The sequence below is a fragment of the Desmodus rotundus genome, chromosome 10 (assembly GCF_022682495.2).
Source record: "Desmodus rotundus isolate HL8 chromosome 10, HLdesRot8A.1, whole genome shotgun sequence".
Classification (NCBI taxonomy): Eukaryota; Metazoa; Chordata; class Mammalia; order Chiroptera; family Phyllostomidae; genus Desmodus; species Desmodus rotundus.
This window is the reverse complement of record NC_071396.1, coordinates 50,452,732-50,463,235: the sequence shown is the minus strand read 5'-3', so window position 1 is coordinate 50,463,235 and position 10,504 is coordinate 50,452,732.

The following is a 10,504-nucleotide window of genomic DNA, read 5'->3' as shown; positions in this document are numbered from 1 at the left end:
ATCACATTGGTGTTTGTTTGTCCTAGGTGTTTAACAGGAAGGTAAGATTTTGAGAGGGACAAGAATCCTCTGAGTAGCCCTCCACTTTCCCACCGCTCAGGAGTGGAGTGGGGCAGGCCCACCATGCCATGGGGAATACCAGGGAGGCGAGTGTCAAAGCCCTTAGCCCCAGACTTCAGGGCAGCTGTACTGAGGGCCTCATAATTGCATGTTCTGCCCTAACTACACTGACCCCCATTCCCAAACAGGCAGGTGAACCTGGTGGTTAAGAGTCCTGGGTCCTGGGTTCGAGTCCCAGTTCCAGCCCCAGTTCGAAAGTATTTGGAAAAATACTTTCCAAATTATTTTTTTTCTCTTTTCTCATTGTCAAAATGGCAGTGATGACACACACTATTGGCCTCACAGAGTTGTTGGGAATAATAAATGACAAAGCATGTGAAACACTTAGCATGTAGTAAAATAGTTTTGTTGTTGTTTTAAGTGTTGCTCAGGAGGCTTTCTTTCTACATCATGGGCCCTGCGCCTCAAAGGTCTGGCCATCGGGATATAGACCTTGCCTGGACACTTCCCCTGGGAAAGGGTCTCTAGGTCTGGGTTGGGCCTGCTTCCCTTGGGATTAGGCTGTTTCAACCCAGCAGCCCCTGGAGGCCAGAGTTAAGAGAAAGGAGGAGGTAATGGAAAAGCAAGAAGAGTTTTGGGGGAGGAGGAAATGTCGAGTCAGAGCTGGAAGTAGAGAAGGTGGCGGGGGTGGGGGGAGGAGGGAAGAAGATAGGATGTCTCTAAACTGCCAGAATCTGGATAAGGCTGCAGCTCTAGGGCCCTGGCACTTTCTGCCACCCCCAGTCTTGTGAATGAGTCACTAGAAGGAGGAATGATGGAGGTGTCATGCTCTGCCCACAGAGCATCGGGCTGTTCCCCAAAAGAGGGCTGGTGGGAGGGAGAAGGAGATGCAGAGGCTTAGGGGCTGCGAAGAGCTAGGAACAAGAAGAGGAGACAGGAAGCACTCCTAAGGCTCCGCTCACCTTTTGGAGGTCAGGGAGGCAGTCCCCATCCCCTCCCTACCTCTTGTGTCAGCTTCACTGCCCATCCTGGCCTAGAGTAATCAATCCACAATTCTGTTCTCTTCTTCCTCTGTCCTGGGCTGGCTCTCTCCAGTTTTCACCACAAGGGAGTGCTTCACATTCCTCTGGTCACCCACAATGGGGGGAGGGGACAACTCAAAATATCCTCCCCTTTTACATTATATTAAAAAATTTTTTTTAATCTTCACCCAAGGATATGTTTATAGATTTTGGAGAAAGAGGAAGGGGGAGAGAGAAAGATAGAGAGGGAGAGATTGATGTGAGATGTGAGAGAGAAACATCTATTTCATAAGCACCTCAACAGGGGATCAAAACTGCAACCTAGGTATGTGCCCTGATGGGGGGTGGAACCTGCAATGTTTTGGGTGTAGAGGACGATGCTCCAGCCAACCAAGCCGCTTGGCCAGGGCATATTCTCCCCTTTACAAGTCTTTCCTTCTGTCCCTGAGCAACTTTTCCATGATGATTGCATTTTCCCTTCCTCCCTTCCTTCCTCTCTCCCTCCCTCCATCCCTCTCGCTCTTTCTCTCTCTCTCTTCTCTCCTTCTTTCTTTCTTCTGTTCCTTCCCTCCCTCCCTCCCTCCCTTCTTCCTTCCTTCCTTCCTTCTTCCCTCCCCTCAGCCTTCTTGCTCGTCAAAGTCAGGGACTTCTTTATGTCCCTGGAGCCCAAGTAAGCATAACTGTACAGATGTGGCCTTGGCCCACAAATACTGTTTCTTCTTCTCCCCTTCTCTAGTGACCACTCTTTTCTATATTTTTCATTTATTGAGCAACTACTACATGCCAGGTGTCTTTACAAGATAATTTATTTAATCCTCACGAAGACCTGATGCCCATTTTAAGATGAGAAAAATGAGCTCAGTGAGAATAAGTAACTTGTCCAAAATCACAGGGTCAGCAGGTACCAGAACTGAGATTTGCCAGCAAAGCCCTCAGATGTTGTTTTGAGAATTTTATTATACTTTAAAATACAATAATCAGACTTCTTAGTTGTAACAATTGCATGCAGAATTTTTAGTTAATTTTTGAGTTGCCCATTGCTTTTTATCCACATGTATGTATGTGTATATATATTGTATTTATTGAAATATAATTTGCATGCTATACAATTAATTTAAAGTGCACGATTCAGTGGTTTTCAGTATATTACAGAGTTGTGCAACCATTATCACAATCAATCCCAGAACATTTTCATCTCCTCAGAAAGAAACCCCATCTGATTTGGAGTCACTTCCCATTTCCCCCTCAACACCCTCAGTCCTTGGTAATCTCTAATCTACTTTCTTTTTCTATAGATTTGCCTATTCTGGACATTTCCTATAAGTGAAATCATCTGTATATGGTCTTTTGTGATTGGCTTCTTTCACTTAGGATAATGTTGTCAAGGTTAATTTATGTTGTAGCATTTATCAGTACTTCATTTCTTTTCATTGACAAATAATATTGCATTAATATTAATGAAATGGAACAATAATGTTCCATTGTATGGATATTGTTTGAATATACCATATAATACCATGTTGTGTTTACCCATTTATCAGTTGGTAGGAATTTGGATTGCTTTCACTTTATGGCTGTCATAAATAATGTTACTGTGAACATTCATGTATACATTTTTCTGGGAACACCTGTTTTCAATTCCCTTGGGTGTATATCTAGGAGTGGAGTTGCTGGGCCATATGGTAATTCTATGTTCAACCTTTTGAGTAAATGCCAGACTGTTTTTCAAAGCAGCTGCACCATTTACAATCCTACCAGCAGTGTATGAGGGTTTCAATTTCTCCACATTCTGTCCAACACTTGTTGTTATCTATCTTTTTTATTATTGCCATCCTTGTGTTATAAAGTAGTAATTCATTGTGGTTTTGTTTTTCATTTCTCTGATGACATAAAAGATGTTGAACATCTTTTTATGTGCTTATTGTCCATTTGCATATTTTCCTTAGTGAAATGTCTGTTAAGGTCCTTTGCGCATTTTTATATTGGGTTATTGGCCTTTTTATTATTGAGTTGCAAGAGTTCTTTAGATAGTGTGGATTCAAGTTTCTTATTTGCAAGATATATGACTTGCAAATATTGTCTCTCATTATGTGGGTTGTCTTTTCACTTCAGTGGCGGTACCCTTTGAAGCACAAGAACGTTTACTATTGAGAAGTCCAGCTTAGCTTTTTTTTCTAGCTTGTACTTTAGGTGCCATATTTATGAAGACTTTGCCTAACCCCAAATCATGAAGATTTACTCTTGTATTTTCTTCAGAGTTTTATAGTTTTAGCTCTTACATTTAAGTCTATGATTTATTTTGAGTTCATTTTTATGTATGATTAGGAAGGGTCCAAGTTCATTCTTTTGCATGTGGATATCGAGTTTTCCCACCATTATTTGTGAAAAGACTGTTCTTTCCCTATTGAGTTATTTTGACATCTTCGTTGAAAATCAACTAACTATAAATGTGAGGGTTTGGTCTGTAGTCTCAAGTCTATTCCATTGATTTATATGTCTATCCCTGTGACTGTAACACTCGGTCTTGATTATTATAGATTTGTAGTGAGTTTTAAAATCAGGAAGTGTGAGTGTTCCAACTTTGTTCTTCTTTTTTAAGATTGTTGTGCTATACTGGGTCTCTTGCATTTCCATATGATTTTTTAGGATTGCCTTGTCAATTTCTGCAAAGAAGCCAGCTGGAATTTTGATAGGGATTGTGTTGAATTTGTAGGTCTATTTGGAGGAGAAAGCACTTGCTCTTAACTAGGACATCATAACAGCTATCAATCCCAATGCAAAAGAAGACAGAAGGAGCATACCAGAGGAGAGAGATAGAGATAGAGATAGGAAGAAGAAGAAGGGGAAGAAGGAGAAGGAGGAGGAGGAGGAAGAGAGAAAGGAGAATAAAGGAAGAACAGTGGTTATACATATGGAGCAAGTGGAAATGATTCCAGATATGAGAAGGCCCCAGGCCAATCAAGAGGCAGAATCTTGCAAACACTAAATTCTTCCTTACCAGACACATCTCCAGTGAAATCAGTTTCAGTTATAGGTTGGTAGATGGCATGACTTCTCTCTTCTCAAGATCATTCCTTTCTTTCCCCTAAGAATCTCTTTCCAATACCCAAAGGTTATGAAAATGCTTCATATGCCTTTATTTGTGGGTTTAATGAAAGCTCCCTGTTGAACAGCTCCATGTCTCAACAATGGAAAGAAATGAATCTCACCTGTACCCCCTTTTCTGCAGCAGGAAGTGTTGTAGCCCCTTCTTGGTGAGTAGCAGGGAAGTTGGCCTGCCCTGGGGCTTCTTTTTTAGGGAGACTGGCATATGGAGGGTGTGCATGGGTCTCCAAGGGTGCTCTGGGATGTGCAGGGTGGGGAATGCGGTGACACTCTTTTACAGTCTCATGACCTGGAGAACTCAGGCCCAAAGAGTCTTGCTAAAATTGTACCTTCTGTACCACCTTTCTTGCTAATAGCTGGTGAGGGAGTGAGGATAAGGGAGCTGGGGGTACAGGCTGGAGGAGAAATGAGCTTAACTCCCTCCTACTAAATGGAAAAGAAATGATTGAAATTGTTCATTTAGCAAACGATTTAACATGCTGTAGAAACCCCTGTTAAATGACTGTTCTTATCTCAGTCCCTGTCTCCTGGAAAGAGCAGCTCTGGGCTTTGTGAAGACCAAGGCACAGTGTCTTCTGAACCTGGTCAAACAATCATCACCAATAGGAAGCTAAAAGACACAGGCAGGAAAACTTCACCAGGTTTCCCTGCCTCTTCCCACCCATTCACCCTAGTCCCTCATATCATCAGTCAATTATCTGGTTAGCTGAGCCTTTTTTCTGCCCATTGTAATATAAATAGAAAGCCTTTTATGGGTCCCCATTAAGCAATGTGATCAGCATCAATTACCTAATGAGACTCTGGAAAGTTGTGATTTAAAATCCTGTCCTTAATTGTGACTCAGTTTTGTCTAGAGCCAACATGATAATTACAGTGACATCCAAACTAATGACACTCCAGGTGTGGGGCCTCTGCTCCCAGCCTGGGTTTGACCCTGGGGAAAATTTACCCTCTGCTAAGGGGGCTGATCTCTGTACTTTGTTCTGAAAGGGGCAGTTTTATATGTCCTACGAGGCTCAGGGGGCTATGGGTAGATCTGCCCAGTTCTGCCCTATAGCCTCATGGTTTCTGGGCATGGAACAAAGAGGGTGAGACCAGAGGAAAACGCAGGGACAGGGAAGATCATTAGCTCCTGAGGACAGGGACTTCTGTCTGTTTTGTTCTCTGCTATTTCTATTGAGCCAGTAAGACTACTTGGCACATAGTAGGGGACTCCATAAATACTTGATGAATGAACGAATAGAATCCTGGTTTGGTCCCTTCGGGCGGCAAGCCCTTTTCTTTGCAAGTTTAGGTGTAGTTCCTTGTTAGACAAAGAGATTTTTGTGTTTAGTGATGATCTTTCTATCCTGAAGATTTAGAAATCTTACCACATTTGGCTTAGTGGCCTCAGACACAAGTATTTCAATATTGACAGTCTGGAGGGTTCCATCTTTCTCTCTAAACACCGCTTCCAACCCCTACCAGGCAGCCTGGTTAAGGATTATATTCTGGGTTTTTTCCAGAGCAACACAGTCGATTCCTTTTCTTTCTCACTTTTCTTAGCTTCCCCACCTTGGGTACGAAGCAACTTGCCAAACTGAATTTTCAATTGTCAGTTGTCATTTATTCTACGTCTCAGCAGCATTTGACCTAGTTGATCACACCCTTCCTTTGGAAACACTTTCTTCGCTCGGCTTCCTGGGCACTAAACCTCATGGTTTTCTTCCTGCCTTCCTGGCAACTGCTTCCCCTATCTTCATGCCCTCAGGCTCATGAAGGGACTTATGCCTTGGGGCCCTCTACATGTTCAAGGCCCCAAGCAAGGGTCCCTCTTTTGTCCAGACTCATTTCTAAGTGATCTTCTGTAGCATCCAGACTCCTAATTTATATCTCTAGTTTGGATCTCTCAAATTGTTCCTATTTTTTCAAAGATTTTATTGATTTTTTTTTTAGAGGGAGGGGAAGGGAGGGAGAAAGAGAGGGAGAGAAACATCAGTGTGCCCAACGAGGGACCAGGCCTGCAACCCAGGCATTTGCCCTGATCAGGAATTGAATCAGTGACCTTTTGGTTCCCAGGCCAATGCTCAATGCACTGAACCACACCAGCTAGGGCTCAAATTGTTCCAATTTTGATTATTGTGAGATCTTTTAGTTGTCTATTATGTTCCTTTGATATACCTCCACTATTGGATTTTTGATTGAGCTTGCTCTTTTCTTTCTTTGTTTCTTTGTTCCTTCCTTCCTTCCTTCCTTCCTTCCTTCCTTCCTTCCTTCCTTCCATCCTTTCTGGAACTGCAAGATGCTTTAGGCTCCTATTATATATTTCATGCTCCAGCCCTAGAATCAGCCATTTCTCCCAAGGGGAAATTATTACAAAAAAATTTCACTACCTGAAATTACATTATTTCTTTACATTCTATCTGTATCTCCCACTAGATCATCAAGTCTTTAAACAGGACCTTTTCTGTATGTTTACTGCTATTATATATATTTTATATTATATATTATATGTTATATGTAATAATACTTATTATATAAAAACTATACTATCTAGATTGGTACCTGGCACACAGGAGGATATCAATAAAAGTTTAGTGAATGAATGAATAAATGAATAAGTAAGTATTATGCCTTTTACATACATGCATTCTTCATGGTGCTTTGACACTCAACAAGAATTTGATCAAAGAACAGATATATAGATGGATGGACATATGAATGTATGAATTAAGAAATGAATAAATGAATGACTAAACAGATGGACAGATTATTGGATGCATGAATGAATTGAGAAATGGACGGAAGTCGGTGTTACCATTCTGTGCTTGTTATTCATGACAGAAACTGAAGGGTAAGGGGCCTCATTCTTGATTCCTTTCACGCTTTCTTCTCCCACATTCAATCAGCTGCTAAGTCCTGCCAATTTTACATCTCGAATATTTCTTAAATCCATTTCCTGTTCTTTATTTCAACTGCTATTGCTTTAGTGCAGGGTCTCTTGTCTGGATGCTGCAGCCACCTCCTAACTCATATCTCTGTCCTCAACCTTGTTCCCACCTCCACCACTATCCACATTCCTGTCAGAGGGATCATTCTAAAATACAGCTATACCTGTGTCATGCCTCTGCTTCAATCCTTAGTATGAAATCTAAGCTCCTTAGCATGATATAAAGCATCTATGATGACCTGGACCTTGGCCATCTCTCTCGCCTCTCTTCTGTGCACTGATTGGTGAGCCTCCAAAATACCAAACTGCTGATAGTTTCCGCCAGCAATCATGTTGCTTCCCTGTTCTGTCCTTTGCTCATATTAGTTCCCCTGCCTGAAATGTCCTTTTTCACATCCATAGCTCAGAATTCTTGTTTTAAGTTTTTGAAAGCATGTGACATTGCAGTTGTGATTATGCTTATTAGCAGGGCCAGGAATAGGGTGCAAAATTTAAGGAGAGCTGTGCAAGTAAGAGTGAACACATCCTTAAATTTGGTACCCCAGGTATCTCACTTGATTCACCCTAGTCCCTGTTCTAGTATGTTCTAGACTGGGAGCTTCTGGGGGGCAAAAACTTTCTCTTTTATTCTTACAATCTAGCACAATGACTGGTGTCTAGCCGATGCCCACTAAATGTGGGATGGAGGGAGGGAGGAAAGAGGCCCACTAGAGGCCCACTGCCTGGGTCTTCAGATCCAGACTCTATCTCTTTCTAGCTATGGGAATCTGAACCAAGTTCCTCTTTGTTCCCCAGTTTCTTCATCTGTGGAAAAGAAATAATATCTCCACTATAGGATCACTTTTTCCATTTTAAGGGAAATTATTCATTTCATCAAAAATGTAAAATGTATTGACCTAAAATTCTTTATTGTATTCCTTCATGACTAAGTTTTCTACTATATCTGCAGGCATATCCCCATTAAAATTTTTTGATATTGTTTATATCTTTTTCTTTTTTAAACATTTATTTTTCAATTACAATTGACATTCAGTATTATTTTACATTAGTTTCAGGTGTAAAGCATAGTGGTTAGACAATTATATAATTTATGAAGTGACCCGCTGACAATTCAAGTGCTCACCTAGTACCGTACATAGTTATTACAGTATTATTGACTGTATTCCCTATGCTGTACTTTACATCCCTGTGACTGTTCTGTGACTACCAATTTGTACTTCTTAATCCCTTCGCCTTTTTCATTCAGCCCCTCAATTCCCTTCCCGTCCGGTAGTCATTAGTTTGTTTTCTGTATTAGTCTGTTTTTGTTTTGTTTGTCCATTTATTTTGTTCTTGAGACGCCACATATAAATGAAATCATATGGTATTTGTCTTTCTCTGACTTATTTCACTTAGTGTAATACCCTCTCATTCCATCCAAGCCTTCTTTTTGCCTTTATGAAGCTTATCAAAAAGTTTTCTTAGTCCTGGCTGGTGTGGCTCAGTTGGTTGGAGTGTTGTCCTTTTACCGAAATGTTGAGGGTTCAATTCCTGGTCAGGGCACATGCTTAGGTTGCGGGTTCAGTCCTGAGCTGGCGCAATTACGAGAGGCAGCCCATCAATGTTTCTTTCTGGTATTGATGTTTCTCTCCCTCACTCTCTCCCTCCCTTCCTCTCTCTCTAAAATCAATAAGCATGTCCTTGGGTAAGGACAAAAATATAGTTTTCTTGATCTTCTATAGCACCTCTATTTCTAATTCGTTAATTTTTGCCTTTCTCTTGTGATTTCCTCCTTTTACTCTTTTTTGGATTAGTCTGTTCATTTTTAACTTCTTGAGTTGGATGCTTTTTTTCAACTTTTGCTTTTCTTTTTTTTTTAGATTTTATTTATTTTCTTTTAAAGATTTTATTATTTAGTTTTAGAGAGAGGGGAAGGGAAGGAGAAAGTGAGGGAGAAAAATATCAATGTGTGGTTGTCTCTCATGTGCCCTCAACTGGGCACCTGGCCCACAACCCAGGCATGTACCCCCACTGGGAATTGAACCAGCGACTCTTTGGTTCGCAGGCCAGCACTCAATCCACTGAGCCACACCTGCTAGGGCCTGCTTTCCTTATATAAACATTTAAATCCATACATTTCCCTTTAAGTACCACTTTGCTTGCCTTCTACAACTAACTTTCATTTCTAAATATTCCTTTTTTTTTTTTGCCCATGAGTCTAAAAGTGTTTGCAATGGGGCCCTTGTTATCTTTCTGTTGTTAAGATCTATTTTGATTAGAGAAAGTGGTCTATTGATTTTTTTTATATCTGATGAGATGTGCACACCAGTCTTGTATGTGACCCATTTTTTATATGTTCCATGGGTGCTTGACAGGATAATTGTTAGCTGCCTCATAGGATTATTGTAAAGATAAATATTAGATAACATCTATGAGCACTTAAAACAGCGCTTGGCACTTAGTAAGATCTCAAGAAGCAGGGGCTCCTGTTGTTTTGTTATTGTTGATGGATGGCAGTCTCAGTTGCTCCATGTGACACTAGGTGTCCTGGGAATTAGAGAAATTGAGCTTTCTCCTGCAAGCCAGTGCTCTACAGCTCATTGTATACTCTGGCTACAGCGTCAATCAATCTTTTTTTAAAAAAGATTTTATTTATTTATTTTTAGAGAGAGGGGAAGGAGGGAGAAAGAGAAGGAGAGAAACATCGATGTGAGAAAGAAACATCTATTAGTTGCCTTTTGCAGGTCCCCAAGTGGGGACCTGGTCTGCAACCCAGGCATGTGCCCTGACCAGGAATTGCACAGGCAACCTTTCGGTTTGCAGGATGATACTCAACCCACTGAGCCACACAGCCAGGGATCAATTAATTTTTGACACACACAGAAATTTTTGACACACACACCTGGCTCATTACAGTTGAAAAAGTTCATCATTTGCATCAGACTGACCTGTGTTGGGTCCCTGGTGTGGCCCCTCACTAAATGTGTCATACTTTCCCTCCCACAAACTTCACTCTTTTCACCTGGGTATGATCTTGGACTTTGGCTGTTGGGAAAATTAATGTCAAAGCTTTCAGCATAGGGCTGGGCACAATGTAGACCTTTGTTGGCCTTGGTTTATTTATTTATTTTTCCTTTCACTGAGCTGGCAGGGACAGAGAGGAAGGAAAGTTAGAGTTATAAGGTTGCAGCCATCTTCCTTCTCTTTTTCTGGACTTCTTTCCTTGGGAAACCTTCTCGTCCTTGTGAGGCTGTGCTACTCTGATTCTCCTCTCCAGAAAATGGCTTGAAATAAGCCATGACTGAGGGAGAGGGGAGAGGGAAGGGAAGAGGATGTTGACATATGCAAATTAGCACTCAGCCTCCTGCCAAATTAATGTGACACCTGTTTGGACAGAATTTTCCTTTTA